This window comes from Suncus etruscus, chromosome 9, assembly GCF_024139225.1.
Source record: "Suncus etruscus isolate mSunEtr1 chromosome 9, mSunEtr1.pri.cur, whole genome shotgun sequence".
Classification (NCBI taxonomy): Eukaryota; Metazoa; Chordata; class Mammalia; order Eulipotyphla; family Soricidae; genus Suncus; species Suncus etruscus.
Genome location: NC_064856.1, coordinates 50,283,659 through 50,299,912, shown reverse-complemented (window position 1 = coordinate 50,299,912; position 16,254 = coordinate 50,283,659). Strand labels below are relative to the sequence as shown.

At 42.6% G+C, this 16,254-nt stretch overlaps 2 protein-coding genes across 3 annotated transcripts in view; one reads left to right on the top strand and one right to left on the bottom strand.

Moving 5' to 3' along the window:
* FAM168A (family with sequence similarity 168 member A) overlaps window positions 1-9,121 on the bottom strand; it is a 175,877-nt gene extending 166,756 nt beyond the window's left edge. For both annotated transcript variants that reach the window (XM_049780436.1, XM_049780437.1), the window contains exon 1: window positions 8,787-9,121. The gene's annotated coding sequence lies outside the window, so the exon portion shown is untranslated. The remainder of the gene's footprint in view (window positions 1-8,786) is intronic.
* Window positions 1-16,254, top strand: part of PLEKHB1 (pleckstrin homology domain containing B1) — a 414,220-nt gene that overhangs the window by 364,334 nt on the left and 33,632 nt on the right. The gene's annotated exons all lie outside the window — the stretch shown is intronic.

Below are 16,254 nucleotides of genomic sequence, written 5' to 3'. Positions count from 1 at the left end.
AGGAATCAGTCCTGGCAGGCTCAGGGGACCATATAGAATGCCAGAATTCTAACCAGGGTCCATCCTGTGTTGGCCACATGCAAGGTAATCGCCTTACCGCTGTGCTATCGCTGCAGCCCCAAGACTCCATTTCTTATTGCCTTGTGGAATCTGAAACAAGACAGTTTTGTACTTTAAAAGGATCTACTCATGCACGATTTTGTGGTATCATGTACTGGTCACTTGGAAAGTAGTAGTTTGCTAACATATGTAGATCTTTTAAACATTGACATACAATATCAAAAACCACATTTGTTAATATCACATCAATCAAATCAGACAAGTCTTTTCTAATTTTCACTTGAAAGCTCAAAGTTTATCACTGACAACAAATACTGACAGTTATTTTCCTTGAAGTGACAGTCTCACATTGTTCATTTTCCAAAAAATGTCTGCCAAATATCCAAGTCTGAATAATCATTGTTTGTCTGCCAGTCATTCTTTCAAAGTAAAAATAGTGTTTCATGAAAAAAGCAGTTAGTTCACCTTGCAACTCAATTGCATAAGTGCTTCAATGCTTTTCCTAGAGACAATTATTGTATTAAGTTATGCAGGAGAAATGCTTTAACTATATTTCCCATTTCACACACATAAAAAAAAATGCAGTTAAGTATTAAGATGCAATAAAATTAATTCTGTGGCTTCATTAAGAATATTGACTAGAGGGGCCGGAGAGATAGCATGGAGATAAGGCGTCTGCCTTTCATGCAGGAGGTTATCGGTTGGAATCCCGGCGTCCCATATGGTCCCCCGTGCCTGCCAGGAGCAATATCTGAGCATGGAGCCAGGAATAACCCCTGAGCACTGCCAGGTGTGACCCAAAAACCACCAAAAAAAAAAAAAAAGAATATTGACTAGAAAAACTGAAACTAGTTTCTTTTTGTTGTTTTTATGTGGCTATGGGGATTTAATAACACTGTGAGCCATCAATGCCTTGATTCAACACAATATAGTATATTTCTTTTTTTGGGGGGGGGGGAGGTCATACCTGGCAATGCTCAGGGGTTATTCCTAGCTCCATGCTCAGAAATTGCTCCTGGTAATCACGGGGAATCATATGAGACACCGGGATTCGAACCGATGACCTTTTGCATGAAAGGCAAACGCCTTACCTCCATGCTATCTCTCCGGCCCCCAATATAGTATATTTCTACAAGTATGATTATGTTTCGAGTCTTCACTTATTTCTCATTGAGAGAATGGGTGACTTTATTAAATCCTTGCTAAAAAATAGTGTTTTGAAAACCAGCATGAATGTAACAGCTTTTTTCTTATGTCAGCTGTACAATTTCATTAGGTTTAAAAAAATAATTTTGCTTGGTGCTTATTATTTATTACGTTTGGGGCAAGGGGAAAGGTTTTTAGAGAACTCTGCATAGCATCATAGCTATGCATAAAAGTGGTTCTCTTGGTATGTTTAGGCTTCTTATCATTAACCTGGAGCTTATGTAGTAGAAAAGATGCAGGTGAAGTCATAGCCAAATAATCTTGTGTAATGACCTTGGTTTCTCACTGTGACTGGCAGAGGAGAAAGGAGAAGAAAGGCCAAACAAGTCATACTAGTATTTTGAGGTGAAAGATGGGGGTGAGGGGTACCGGGAGGTGGTTAGGCCACACACACAGTGCTCAGTGCTCAGAGACTACTCTTGTGCTTGGGAGTCACTCCTGGCAGTGCTCAGTGGACCGTGCAGGGCCAAGAATTAAACTAAGAATCAGCTACATGCAAAAAAAAAAGCCCTAAACTCCTGTACTATCACTCTGTTCCATTCCATGCTATCATGCAAAAATTATTTTGTTGTTTTTGTTTTTGATTTTGACTATATCCACCAGTGCTCAGGACCAATTCCTGGCTGTGAACTCAAGAGATCACTCCTGGTCTGCTTGGTTTAGCAGGAGGAAAAACGGATGCAATATGTGGTTCTGGGAATTGAATCCAAATTGGCTTCATGCAAGACAAACACCCTATGAGCTATACTATCATTCTAGCTGCATCCTGTCAAAATTTTTACATTGTCTGGAATCTTATTTCTGGGATGAGAAGAACCAACATTTAGTGTGTGCCTACATTGAACTACACTTTTTTTTTTTTTTTGCAAGGGTTTAGTGGGAGGCAGGGGCACACTCAGCAGGGATTAGGACTTACTCCTGGCTCTGCACTCAGGGGCAACTCTCGGTACAACGCAGAACCAAATGATTCTGGGGATCAAATTGGGGTCAAATGCATACAAGGCAAGAAAGCTAGCCACTATACTAATGCTCTGGCCCTAAGTCTTTTTTTTTTTTTTTTGGTTTTTGATTCATACCCAGCAGCGCTCAGGATTTACTCCTGGCTCTATGCTCAGAAATCGCTCCTGGCAGGCTTGGGGGACCATATGGAATGCCAGGATTCAAACCACCATCCTTCTGCATGCAAGGCAAATGCTCTACCTCCATCCTATCTCTCCGGACCCTAAATCTATTATCTTATGCAAACTTATTGCCATGTAGGGTGGCCTTAGTTATTTTCTTTTGTACATGGGGAAACTTAAGCTCAGATATATGGTTCTTGTTCAGGACCACCAGCCATTAAGTGGCATTGATGCCCAATCTCTTCTGATTCAATACTCTTCAATACCCCAAAAACTGAGTATTCTTTCTACATGCTAGTCTACTTCCAATGATACAAGAATTTTAATTTTTATATTCCACCCTCCTAACATTCAATCATAACAGCTAGTAATCATTCCAGAAACACTAGACAGGTATCTCAGATATATATCATGCCCAAACTACTACATAAAATAAACTTATATTCTAAGCATAAAATTAATAAAGGAAGATGCAGTCTAGGAAAATACTGAATAACAAAAGAATAACCTAAAGGAAAATTAGCTGTATATACCTCACAAGTGAAAAAATAAGGGTTATAGCTATCACACCAAGCACCAACTACATATGTATAGTGTATTCCAAGTTCTTTGTTCTTCTTATCTCCTTTAATCCCTAGAACATCCAACAATGGGGTGTTGGTTTTCCTTTATAGATGTTCAAATAATTCATCCAACTTTGCCACTCAGCCTCTGTAATAAGTTAAAAGTTAAATAAGGGGTAGAAGTGATAGCACTCCGGTAGGGCGTTTGCTTTGCACACAGCCAACCCCGGAGACGGTTGTTCGATTCCCAGCATCCCACATGGTCTTCTGAGCCTGCCAGGGGTGAGCACAGAGCCCGGAGTAACCCCTAAGCACCGCCAGGTGTGATGCCCCCCCAAAAAAAGAGATGCATGAAAATCTAGCCAGAAAAGTAATTTGCCAAAATGACAGAAAGTTCTAAACCACTCTAACAAAGAAAAGTATCTAGTTATTAAGGAACTACCAATGAGATGAAAATTCTAGAACAGTTCTGTGCTTGAGCCATATCTGAATCTATACTTGCAAACTGACTTCCTCTTGCCATCTGTAGATTTTCCATATATTTCAGAGTATATATGCACACACATTTCCTGAACAACAGATTAAAAGTGTTGCTGGTAATAGGAATCAGACAATTTTGTCTCTTTATCTGGTTGTCATTTGTAATTTCAACCATGAGCATATATCAATAGTGGAATACTCTTTTAAAGATGTATTTTTGTTGTTATTTTAGTTTTTGAGTCACATCAGGCAGTGCTCAGATTTCTCTCTTAACAATAATCTCAGGAACTACTCCTGAAAGTGCTCGGGGACCATATGGGATGCCCAGGGATCAAACCCAGGTCAGGTGCACATAAGACAAGCGTGTTACCCACTGTACTATCTCTCAAGTCCCTCTCTAAGAATATTTTTTTTTTGGGTCACACCCGGCGGTGCTCAGGGGTTACTCCTGGCTGTCTGCTCAGAAATAGCTCCTGGCAGGCACGGGGGACCATATGGGACACCGGGATTCGAATCAATCACCTTAGGTCCTAGATCGGCTGCTTGCAAGGCAAGCGCCGCTGTGCTATCTCTCCGGGCCCTAAGAATATTTTTAAGGGTCTTGGAATATGTAGTAAACTACATGTCCTGTATGTATAAAATCCTGAGTTCAATCCCTAAAGCCACAAAAATAATAAATTTTTTAAAAAATTAATAATAAAAATAAAGGCTAAAAAATAAAAGAACACTTAAACTGTAATTTTATTTATATAAAGTCACCAAGGTAAATACATATATTTGTATATACATATATAAGTATATGTACTATATGATAATGGCAACAATGGTTTTTCTTCGTTTCATATACTTTTCATATACTAAGGAGCCTAGGGTACCAGCAATACAAGGCCCAAGTTGCCAGGTCTCACAGATGCTCCGCTGTCTACAGATGTCTGAGAGATGCTCCAGGGCTATATCTAGTGGTACCAGGGGAGGGGTAATTGCAGACAGTGGCAGAGATCTAACCCAGGGTCTTACACTAACCTGGCATATTAGTTCCAGTCCTTTGAACCATTTCCCTGGCTCCAACTAGTGTTTTTAATGAGTATACTATAATATATGGCTCAAGCTTGACATGTATTATTTTGTTTACTCTTCAAATAACTGAGATTAGTGCTTTCATGCCCACTTTCAAATGGAAATAATTGTGCCCCAGGCGATAATCCTAGCGAAAAATGGTGGACAGATTTCAGAATCTACCCACTTTTTTTTTCTAGGGCATCTGGGCTATATAACCAGGAGTGTAATGCAACAATGAAGATCAAACCTGAAGCTCTTGCATTAAAAGTATGCACTCCAGGGGCCGGAGAGATAGCACAGTGGTGTTTGCCTTACAAGCAGCCAACCCAGGACCAAAGGTGACTGGTTCGAATCCCGGTGTCCTATATGGTCCCCCGTGCCTGCCAGGAGCTATTTCTGAGCAGAGAACCAAGAGTAACCCCTGAGTGCTGCCGGGTGTGGCCCAAAAAAAAAAAAAAAAAAAGAAAAGAAAGTATGCACTCCAGTTTTTGAGTTAACTCTCTGGCCCCAAAACCCACACTCAACCCACATTAGTTTCGTCTCACTTCTCTCACTGTAGTTCAATTGTCTATCTTGCCCCCACAACACTGAAAAGTTCTTTAACCAATGTTTTTGTTCCTATTCACTTCATATGTAAATGAATACTGAACAAATATTTCAAATACATGTGCAGTTTTCAAGATACAAGTTTATATCATAATATATAGAAAGTATTTGTTATCCCACTACTCATAACAGATGGACTTTTTTCCATTTTAATCTAATTTAAGTACATAATTTTAATTACTTTCACAATGCTATATAATCATACCATTAAGTTTCAAAGGTTTGGATAATCTTACTGAAGTTATTCAGCTATCAAATGATGGAATGGAAATTTTAACCCCAACTTTTGGTCCCTAGTTCCTGGTCTATCCCATTTACCCATATGCCTGTCTAGCAATACCTCCATTTGCTTTTCCCTTCTCACCAATGTATGTGGAGAAACAAATGACACAGGAGTACTAAAACTTTACACACATTTCCACAAATAACCACAGCTGTAGAGGCAAAAAAAATCTACTATTCATTTCTCATTTTGAACTTTCAAAAATCTATAGCTCTTGGAAGCCAGAGAGATAGCACAGTGGTAGGACGTTTGCCTTGCACACAGCTGACCCAGGACGGACTGTGGTTGCAATCTCAGCATCCCATATAGTCCCCCGTACCTGCCAGGAGTGATTTCTGAGCACAGAGCCAGGAGTAATCCCTGAGCGCTGCCGCCGGGTGTGAACTAAAAAAAACAATCAAACAAACAAAAATCTATAGCTTTAACATAAACAAACTTTCTAGATCAAACCAGTAGATCAACAAAAGTAATAGCTGGAACCCAGAGGAAGGCTATATGAAAAAATGCTTATATTGGGTAGATTACACTCTCATCAAATTAAAAGGTAACTAAGCAAACCTAATTTTTATAAATGTCAGAATATTTCTTTTTAATTTTATTAAGATGCCATGAATGAATAAAGTTGTTCATAATAAAACTGTTTCAGGCATACAATGTTCCAACACCAATCTTACCACCAATCTTACCACCCTTCCCTCCAACAATGTCCCCAGAGTCCCTCCCAATCTCCAGCATGCCCCCTTGGCAGGTAGAGTCAACACACTAGAAATATTTCGTATAACAAAGTATTTTCAGTGCAAAAGGTAAATCAAACCTCTGTCATTTGCCCATTTTGAAACTATCCCCCCAAAAAACAGGTTCCAAATATTGAGTGTTTGCATGTATTCAACTGCAAAAGTCAAAGAAAACAACTTATAAATGAAACTTTAAAACATAAGAAGAGAAGAATTATTCATACCTCATTGGTGCCAATTTTCCTGCCTGAGTCCTAATCAACGGCCACTTGATGTTTAACTTATCATAGTTAATGCAATTAAGTCCAGAAAACTATTTCCCTAAAGATGTTTCCTCCGTGTACAGCCCCCTCCACCTTTCATCTAGAGTCCTCATTCTACCATGAGAATGAGCATGTCTTTAAATAATATTCCTGATGAAAAGATTGAGATATTATCTTCAGTGTTGTTTTTGTTTTTGCTGGGGAGCAAATCCAGGACCTCACACATGCAAGGCAAGTACTCTAGAGCTGAGCTATATCCCCAATCCATTGTGTTTCAGTAATGCAATGTGCCTGCATCGATACCACCCTCTAAAAAATAATATTTTAAATTATGTTATATGCTTTATTCATCCACACCTGATAGAATTCTGACCACCTGCATTTCGAGAAGAAAATCCAATATATAGAAACAAGCCCAATTATTTTAAATTTTATCAAGTAACGACAAGAAAGAATCAAATGAAAAACTCCATCAATACCAATCCATCTCACAATGAATATTTATGACATTTCCATATTTCCTGTCTTCTCTCTGTTTACATAAAGCTGTGTGCCAAGATTCATCTCAGGATTATTAGCCTGCAATACAATGATGGGCCTAATTGCCTTGCAAACCAGGACACCAATAAATGGAGCCTTCAAGCAATCAATTTTAAGAGGAAAAAAAATGGTCTAAGCTCTTTCTGTATCTATGCACATTGCCTGACTAGGAAATACATTCAGTCTCATATTTTCTCAGTCTAATTCATCAGTTCCAAAGCAAGGAATGCTTCCTTAACTATCTAAAGCTCTTCAAATCTATTACATTCCAAATTCCAGGGCTAATTTTTCAACACACCAAGGGGAGGGCACGGTGAAAGCAAAGACATATGTAATGCTACTGATCCCATTCCAGTCTTGTCTTTTGTCACCTTCAGTTTGGGAGAGGATTATGCCCCTCAACTTTTGTTTCCAGGATTCATGAGTGACAGAAGATGCTCCCCTTCCTTAATTTACTGCAGCCCCCCCCCAACTGTCCCCTTTGTGGGGTAGATTTTATTTCTCATGATATTCATATAAATAAAGCACATACAAAATTAACAAGTCTTTAGTGCACAATCTTATCTTCTTTTCAGGTCCCTTTGGTTAACCAATGCCCCCAATCACGCCTCCAAAGCCATTCATCTAAGTCCAAGCCTATAGCCTTCTGGAATCTCTTGAAGGTCTTTCTTAATACTCCCCCCCCCCCCAAACCACAGAACCATCCAAGCCCTCTCTCCCAGGAAAGGCTCCCTGATCCTCTGCAGCCCCCCTGCAATCCCGAGCAACACCAGGGGTCTCCTTCCTCAATCCTCAAAGAGTCCCTTGTGACCTCGCCATCAGCAGCAACGACCTCTCCAGTTCCACCAGCTCATCTCAGGAGGCATTTCGTTTGCACAACTCCCCACTGCCACCTTGGCCAAGGGACATCTTCAAGACACCCCCCCCCCGAACCTTGCTCAGCAACAGTCCCCATTTCTTCAGTGCCTCCATCCAACCTGAGGATGTCTTTCTATGTCCTCTGCTCCAAACCTCTCTGTGAGCCACCATGCCCCCTTTCAGTAGTTCTGAGATCACCCCCACATCCCAGCACACTGTGTGCCCTTTAGTTGAGCCCCAATAAATTCGACCTCGATCCATCCATTTTGGGGGGCCTAACTTCCTATTTAACCCCCTGCAGCCCGCTCATCACGCACCCCTCCTCCAAAAGTCCCATTCCCAGCAGCATCTATCTATTCTAACCCTCCAGGAGCACTCTCAGGGAGAACCCCAAAAATCCCACCTCGTCTGCACTCCGAATCCTTGCTAATGCCTTGAAGTCTCCACAAACCCCACGATCACCCCCACCCCCAGAGAACACCCCAGAATCCACTTGAAGCTGGGGTCTCAACCCTTTAGCCCTACGACCCACCACCTCGAGGTCATCAAGCTCGCCCCCCATCTTCCATCCACCACTCCAAGTCCTTAGACGAACCCGCGATCAATCCCATCCTACACTCTCTATTGAAACCTCCAACCCGGGGCGCCCCCCAGCTCGGACCCCCAAGCTGTCAAGAGCTCCAGGCCGACCCCAAATCCCCCACCCTTCATCCCTCATCCCCCCAGGAGGAGCCAACCCACTGCAGCCTCAGCATCCCGATCGCCCCTAGACCACCCGGGCCCCCTCCCCCCAGCGCCTCGTTCCAGACCCAGGTGGGCCCCATTCTCCGGGAAAAGCCCCCCATGCCCTCGCTCGGCCAGGATCCCCCCCTCACCCCCCACCCCAGCAGCCCCGCCAAGCAAGCCCCTTCCTTCCCCCAAGGCGCGCGCGGGGCTGTGCTGCGGGCTCCCCTTCCTTCTCCTCAGGACCCCGAAGCCCCGGGGAGCGGAGGTTGGGGCGCCGCTTTCCTCACCAGCGAGCCGCTTTTGCAGAAGAAAACGGGGGGCGGCGGCGAGACCCAAGCCTGGTCTTGCGCGGAGAAGCTCCGAGAAGCGCGTCCGGGAAGGCGGCGGAGGGCGCGCGGGGACGAGACTGGACCGGGACCGGGTCCGGGGGCGCCTCCTCCTCCTCCTCCTCCTCCTCCTCCTCCTGCTCCTCCTCGGCGCCTCGGCTCGGAATTCTCCGCAGTAGCCGCCGAGCAGCCCGACGCTTGGGGGAGGGGACAGGGGCTGCGGGCGAGCCAGGCGGAGGCGGAGATGGAGACGGAGGAAGGGCGAGGAGGAAGGAGGAGCAAGCGCCGCGCCGCGACACGTCCCACCGCCCCGTCTCCGCAGCGCCTGGACTACAACTCCCAGCATCCCTTGTTTCACCCAGTGCGCATGCGTGACGCTGCGTCTTCCGGGTTCTTTGCCCAATGCCGATGGGCCGCGCCCTCTCCGGCCAGGGACAATGGGATGAAGCCAGCCACCTGCGCGTTGGAGTTTTTTCTTTGGGTTTTCAAAGACCGTTTGTTTGGAAGGTTAAAGCTTCCCGCCCCAGAAGCACCATGCCCAAGTGGCTATGTTGGAAATTCTTGCTTATAATTTCTAGCGTTGGCTGCCCTTTCCACCGCCGCCCTAGTAGTCCTCTCTCTGGACTACATTTCCCATCGTGCCTTTCGCAACCTCCCGCCCTTTTTTTTTTTTTTTTTTTTTTTTTTTTCCTTCTAGCCCTTGGTACTACAGTTCCCAGAAAGGGACTGTGGTGGGTCTCCGCAAAATGCTGGGAGATGCAGTTTTGCAGTTCTCAGCTCTTCCTCCATATTAAGAAAGAGAAGTGAAAGAGGAATTAAGCGACTATGCGAAGCCTCCAAGGACAGGCTTAAATGAGCTAGAATAAATCACCTGGGGGGTCTATTCTATCCTCTGACGCTGTCTCAGACAGAATTATTGCAGCAAATGGTGGCTGCAAAGTCCAGGTCGATTTGGCATTTGAATCTAGATGTAAAAAAGAAACTTAACGTAACTACCTTTTTTTTTTTTTTTTTTTTAAGAATTTATCTTAAGTAGATCAGCAAGACCGTGGATGCTCTCACAGATGAGTTGAGAATGCAGCATGAAAAGTACAATTTGGAACAAAAAAAAAAAATGCACAAGGCTGTTATATGAGGTTGTGATTGCTGATGGGGAAACATAAGTTCCATCAAAAGGCTGGTTAAGCAAATTATATACACAAACGACGAAGCACTGAGCAACCATTTACAATGATGATAGATTTATTGACATCTATTCATAATTTATTCTCGAGAGGAAAAATGATTACAGACTAGCATGTTTAGAATGGTCCAGTTTTTATGAAGTTGAGATAATATTCTATAAACATTTCTGGAAAGAGCTCCCCAAAAATGTTACCTATAATTTAATAACCTTGAAGAAAAGGATGTTAGATTTTAAATAATTTTTATTTTCATTTTAATTTATTTAAAAGTAGTACATCTTTCTTAAGCTAAAACTTTTTAATACATACAGAATTTCCTAATCCAACAACCTCTTTTTTGCTGCCTGAAACTTTTTAAGGTTTCCTATTGCTTTCAGCGGTACCTGAGGTCCAGTCTGGTATTCTGTTAATTCAACAGTTCCACTATTAGAACAAATAATGGTGGTCAGTTGCAATTCATAAAAACTAAAAAAAGAACATTTTCTCAAGTTCTAAAATGTTATTTCTTCTTAAAATTCTCCTTCTTGTCTGTCCATACACAAAGTCTCCTTTTTTCCTATTCATTCTTGAAACTTAAGCCAAAGACCAACTTTCCATAGAACATATCTTATGAATAGATTTTTTTATATCAATTCTTGCAGCTAAAGTTCTCCGTAGGAGGAATGAATAGTTCTGTGGGGAAGAATAATTATTATATAGAGTCGACAGTTCTATGTGCACAAACCATCTATCAACTGCATAAATATAAAATTTAAGTTAAATTACTTATCACATACTACATTTCAGGAATGTATCATTAGAAATCAACATCGGGGGCCTGGAGAGATAGCACAGTGGCATTTGCCTTGCAAGCAGCCGATCCGGGACCAAAAGTGATTGGTTCGAATCCCGGTGTCCCATATGGTCCCCCGTGCCTGCCAGGAGCTATTTCTGAGCAGACAGCCAGGAGTGACCCCTGAGCATCGCGGGTGTGGCCCAAAAACCAAAAAAAAAAAAAAAAAAGAAATCAACATCAGGGCTGGAGAGATAGCATGGAGGTAAGGCATTTGCCTTGCATGCAGAAGGTCAGTGGTTCGAATTCTGGAGTCCCATATGGTCCCCCATGCCTGTCAGGAGCTATTTCTGAGCAGATAGCCAGGAGTAACCCCTGAGCACCACCAAAAATAAATAAATAAATAAATAATAATAATAATAGTTTAAATGTTGGAGGACTATAAAGTGGCAGATAGTTCAAACCCTCCTCTATTTTGTTTTTGTTTTTGTTTTTGGGTCACACCCAGCAGCACACAGAGATTACTCCTGGCTCTACACTCAGAAAACGTTCCTGGCAGGCTCGGGGGACTATATGGGATGCCGGGATTCGAACCACTGTCCTGCGTGCAAGGCAAACTTCCTAATGCTGTGCTATCTCTCCAGCCCCAAACCCTCCTCTTAAATTTGAGACTTCCCTCTCTAAATCTCTTCCAAGTATTGGTTGATAAACTTTTTGTTCAGACTTAAATCATTATTAAATTTATTAAAATTTAATTTTAAATTAAATTTAAATTAATTCAAGTGAGCCGATTAAATGTGGTCAGTTCTCTAGATAGCACTATTAAACAATATCTAATTGTTCTAGGTTTAATTTTCCTAGATTATATTTTCTTGGGAGAGGAAAGTAGAAATGAGGCACTTACCTTAATGCAGCTAACACTTTTGATCCCATTGTGTCCTGAAGCATTGCTGAGTGTGGCCAAAAAATAAAACATTTGGAGCCAGAGCAATAATACAGCTTGCCTTGCAGGTGGCCAAACCCAGATTCAATTCCCCAACACCCGAGTCCTGATAGAAGTAATTCCTGAGTGTAAGGTCCCAAAAACAAAACAAAAGAGAGAGAGAGAGAGAGAGAGAGAGAGAGAGAGAGAGAGAGAGAGAGAGAGAGAGAGAGAGAGAGAGAGAGAGAGAGAGAGAGAGAGAGAGAGAGAGAGAGAGAGAGATTGATTCTCGGGGCCGGCACAGTGGCACTAGAGGTAAGGTGTCTGCCTTGCAAGTGCTAGCATAGGACGGACCGCGGTTCTATCCCCCGGCATCCCATATGGTCCCCCAAGCCAGGAGCAACTTCTGAGCGCATAGCCAGGAGTAACCCCTGAGCATCACCAGGTATGGCCCAAAAACCAAACAAACAAACAAACAAAAAAAAAAAAAAAAAAAAGAGAGAGAGATTCTCATATTCTCTGTTTTGGGTCCACACCACCAGTGCTCAGGACTTACTCCTGACTCTGCGCTTAGGGATCATTTCTTTTTTATTTCTTTTTTTTTTTTTTTTTTTTTTTGGTTTTGGGGCCACTCCCGGCAGTGCTCAGGGGTTACTCCTGGCTGTCTGCTCAGAAATAGCTCCTGGCAGGCACGGGGGACCATATGGGACACTGGGATTCGAACCAACCACCTTAGGTCCTGGATCGGCTGCTTGCAAGAAAGACAAACGCCGCTGTGCTATCTCTCTGGCCCGCTTAGGGATCATTTCTAGCCATGCTCAGGAAATAGTCCAAGGTGCCGAGGTTTAAACCAGAGTTAGCCATATGCAAAGCAATTGTTTTATCTATGTACTGTCTCTCTGGCTCCAAAATAAGATATATTTGGGGTCAGACCAATAGTACAATGGGTAGGGCATTTGTTTTGCACATGGCCAACCCAGGTTTGATACCCAGAACCACATACACTCCTTTGAGTCCACCAGGAATGATTCCTGAACACTGAGCCAGGAGTATTAAGTCCTGGGCACTACCAATTGTGCCTCTCCAAAAAAAAACCATATTCTTTTTGCTATCAATTTTACATGAAATATTGATTCATCAAATAGTTTTCTTTTATCTTTATATTTTTACTAGTAATTGCTTCAATCAGATGAAATTTTTCATCATTATTTCCATCAAGTTTTTCATTTTTTCCATTGAAGTGATTAGAACCATTATCAGTTGATTTTGCGATGTTTTTGTCTTCACAGTGGAATTTTCCCAGCAGTCAACTTTACAATGTTCAATACTACCAACAAAGACAGGATCGACCTTTTTTTTTCTTTTTCCACCCATAATAAAATTCTGCTACATGTAATATCAGTCATTGTGTTGTTTTGTGTGGTTTTTTTTCCCTACTACATCTATTTTTGGCAACTAAATCAAGACCAGAGTCAAAACAAACATGTCAAAACCCTTTCTCTCTTTATGTTTTTGTTTTGTTTTGTTTTGTTTTGTTGGATGTGGATACACCCAGCAATACTCAGGACTTACTCCTGGTTCTGCTCTGAGGAATTATTGGGAGACTTTATGGAATGCTGGGAATCAAGCCCAGGTTGGTCGCATGCAAGAAAAGTTACCTACTAGCTGTACTATCATCACTCTAATCCCACAAAACTCTTTCCTTTGCCTGTTACTGTTTAATTCAAACTAGGAGAAGGTTTAGTCCCAGTTATGCTTAATGAGCCTGCTCTGAACTCTCCCAGACATCTCTTTAGGATCATTGACACACATATGTGGGCTGGAACTTTACTGCTTTCATCTTGCCAGATGGGGAAAAGGGAATGCAGTTAGGACAGAGAAGGAACCACTATGACAATTATAGTTGGAAATGATCACTCTGAACAAAAACTGGATACTAAAAGGGGATAAAGTGATGGGCATTGGAGAAATAGCACAGCGGCATTTGCCTTGCAAGCAGCCGATCCAGGACCAAAGGTGGTTGGTTCGAATCCCGGCGTCCCATATGGTCCCCCGTGCCTGCCAGGAGCTATTTCTGAGCAGACAGCCAGGAGTAACCCCTGAGCACCGCCGGGTGTGGCCCAAAAACCAAAAAAATAAATAAAATAAAAAAATAAAGTGATGGGCATGATATCCTTATAGTAACAGTATGTGGAGGGGGGGAGTGCTGAGCACAGTGGGCAGGGTATTTGGCTTGCATGAAACCGACTCGAGTTTGATCCCTGACATTCCATCTGGTCTCCCAGCCTGCCAAGTAGAAATTCTAAGTGCAGATTCAAAAGTAATCTCTGAGTGCTGACAGGTATTTGGGGGCTTTTTTGGGCCACACCTGGTGGCGCTCAGAGGTTCTTCCTGGCTCTGCTCTCAGAAATTGTTCCCAGCAAGCTCAGGGGACCATATGCAAAGCCAGGAACCAAACCCAGGTCCGTCCTAGGTCAGCTGTTTGCAAGGCAAACACCCTTCCACTGTGCTATTGCTCCAGCCCCCACCCATTTTTTAATAAAAATAAATAAAAGAAGAAAAAAAGAGGAAAAAAGTGTCTGCCATGGGGGCCGGAGAGATAGCATGGAGGTAAGGCATTTACCTTTCATGCAGAAGGTCATCAGTTCAAATCCCGGTGTCCCATATGGTCCCCCGTGCCAGCCAGGAGCGATTTCTGAGCACAGAGCCAGGAAAAACCCCTGAGCACTGCCGGGTGTGACCCAAAAACCACAAAAAAAAAAAAAAAAAAAAAAAAAAAAAAGTGTCTGCCATAAAGGAAGACTGCAAAGTGGAATGGGGGACTGGGACATTGGTGATGGGAAATGTACACAGGTGAAGGAATGTGTGTTGGAACATGTATGATTGCCATCAACAACAACTTTTAAATTCTGTATCTCATCAAGATTCAACTAAAAAAAAAAAAACTGTTGGGGCCGGAGATATAGCATTGGAGGTAAGGCGTTTGCCTCTCATGCAGAAGGTCAGTGGTTTAAATCCCGGCATCCCATATGGTCCCCTGAGCCTGCCAGGAGCAATTTCTGAGCGCAGAGCCAGGAGTAACCCCTGAGCACTGCCGGGTGTGACCCAAAAACCAAAAAACAAAAAAAAAAAACAAAAAACAAAAAAAAAAAAACTGTTGTAGGAGCCGGAGCAATAGAACAGCGGGTAGGGCGCTTGCCTTGCACAAGCTCGACCTGAGTTTGGTCACCAGCATCCCACATGACCCCCTGAGCATGCCAGGAAGGTGTCCTGAGCAAAGCTAGGAATAGCCCCTGAGCATCACCAGGTGTGCTTAAAACAAAACAAAACAAAACAAAACAAAAAACTGTTGTAGGGATCTGGAGACTTCATACAGGTGTTCAGACATGTGCCTTAACCATTTGATCTCCAGCATGGCATATGTTTATCCGATTATTGCCAGAACTAATCCCCAAGGGAAGAATCAGAAGTAAGTTGGCTGTGACTCAAAAACCAAAAAGAGGGTTAGAATGATAGACCAGTGGGTAGGAAGCTTTTTTTTTTTTTGCATATACAACCAACCCAGGTTCTATCCCTAGCATTGCAGATGGTTGCCTAGGAGTGATTCCTGAGTGCAACAAAACAAAACAAAACAAAGTAAAAAATATGATAATTTAAAAATCAATCAATAAAGTTAAAAGTACTTTTAACATGTTGGAAACTGAAGATGCCTGCTGACTTGATTGATATCTGGTTACTTATGGACTTAAAGGTATATCTTTTGTTTTAAGGGGGTTTTTTGTTTGTTATTTTTTTTGGGGGGGGCAATACTAGGAATCCAGCTCAGTTTCATGGAAGCCTGACTGACAACTGCTGTAATGTGGATCCACACTTCCAGCTCCTAGGAATAGAACTTCTAAAAGGACAAATACTCTGGAAAGCTGTAGTTTGAGGCTGTTTTTGCTATACTTAATTTAAGGTATCAGAAAACAGACCACACACAGTTTATTTATCTATTTGTTTGTTTATTTATTTAGATTTTGGGACCACACCAGTGGCACTCAGGGTTTACTCCTGGCTCTGCACTCAGAAATCACTCCTGACAGAATCAGGGGACCTTATAGGATGCTGGGGCTGGCCACATGCAATGCAAATATCCTAGTGCTGTGCTATTGATCTGGCTCACAAACAGTTTTTTAAAGTGAAGGTTTCAGCTATAGATGAACCTGATTTTTATCTGGTCAGGAGATGTTGTTCTGCATACAAGACCATAAAGAATACAAGAACTGCAAGTGATGAAACAAGCAAAACCAGAATAACTGGGATAAGGAAACTCATGCCCACTGATACAGAAGCAGGGTTTGAGCCAAATTCTGAGATGACCTTCCAGTTTAAGATGCTTGGGCTCATCAGATTCCACATGGTGCTGTACTTCTCAAGGATTTGACTCATTAAAAAGTAAGTAGATTGGGCCCAGAGAGATAGCACAGCGGTGTTTGCCTTGCAAGCAGCCGATCCAGGACCAAAGGTGGTTGGTTCGAATCCCGGTGTCCCATATGGTCCCCCGTGCCT